This window comes from Chrysochloris asiatica, unplaced genomic scaffold, assembly GCF_000296735.1.
Source record: "Chrysochloris asiatica unplaced genomic scaffold, ChrAsi1.0 scaffold00344, whole genome shotgun sequence".
In the NCBI taxonomy this organism is placed as follows: Eukaryota; Metazoa; Chordata; class Mammalia; order Afrosoricida; family Chrysochloridae; genus Chrysochloris; species Chrysochloris asiatica.
In genome coordinates, this window is record NW_006408862.1 from 2,225,129 (window position 1) to 2,226,066 (window position 938).

A 938-nucleotide genomic window follows, 5' to 3' on the forward strand; every position below is an offset into this window, starting at 1 on the left:
ACAGAGGATTAGAGTGGAGACTGAAGCATCCAGCTAATAAGAAGAGAGGGCATATGCACCAGAACACCCACACTTGCAGATAATACCCACCTGACCTGGCTTCATTGGCTGGATGATCAGAACTCGACTAGAAGAAGAAAGAAGAGGGGAAAAAAAAAAGTAACCTGATACAATTTGATGAACTTGGCCTACACCTATGGATACAATAGCTCAAAAGAGGGAACAAATCTTTACAACAAGGATCATTCCCACCCCCTTGGTACACACGGTAGGCAGGGATGGGCAACTTGGACATTGGCTACCCAAAATAGGGGGCTACAAAGGCAAGAAGTGACTGGCTTACGAGCTTTCAAGAGGGAGTCTAGATCTAGAGGGTACAGAGGAAGGTAGAATTTTCACTGAGCAATATCCGATCTGTCTGGATGGGACTGATGAAAGGAGATGGAGATAGGACTCTTGTGGTTCAATAGTGAATAATTGCTATCAGGACTGACTGTGAGGGTTGGAAATATAAAGGTAAACATTTTGTAGCAAAAGGAGGGGGAGTGGTTGACATTACAGTCCAGGAGCAGAGTTCCCTGGTACCATCAAGGGAGAAGAGCAGAGTGCAGGATCCTACCCAGAGAAACACTGACTCTGGAGATGGACACAGAGACAATGATGTGGAGCGATGGAACAGCTGTTGACTCTAGACCCAGAGAGGGAGAGGGGCTGTGTGCTGGCGACCAAGGGGCAGGCTTGCAGGGTGTACCCTTTGGTTGTTTGATGATGCACAGAGGGAATTGTAATCATGGCAATGAAATGATATGCTGGTGTTGTTGGTAGGTGCCATCGAGTCGGTACCAACTCATAGCAACCTTATGCACAACAGAATGAACACTGCCTGATCCTGGGCCAACCTCACAATTGTTGCCATGCTTGAGCCCATTGATACTGCC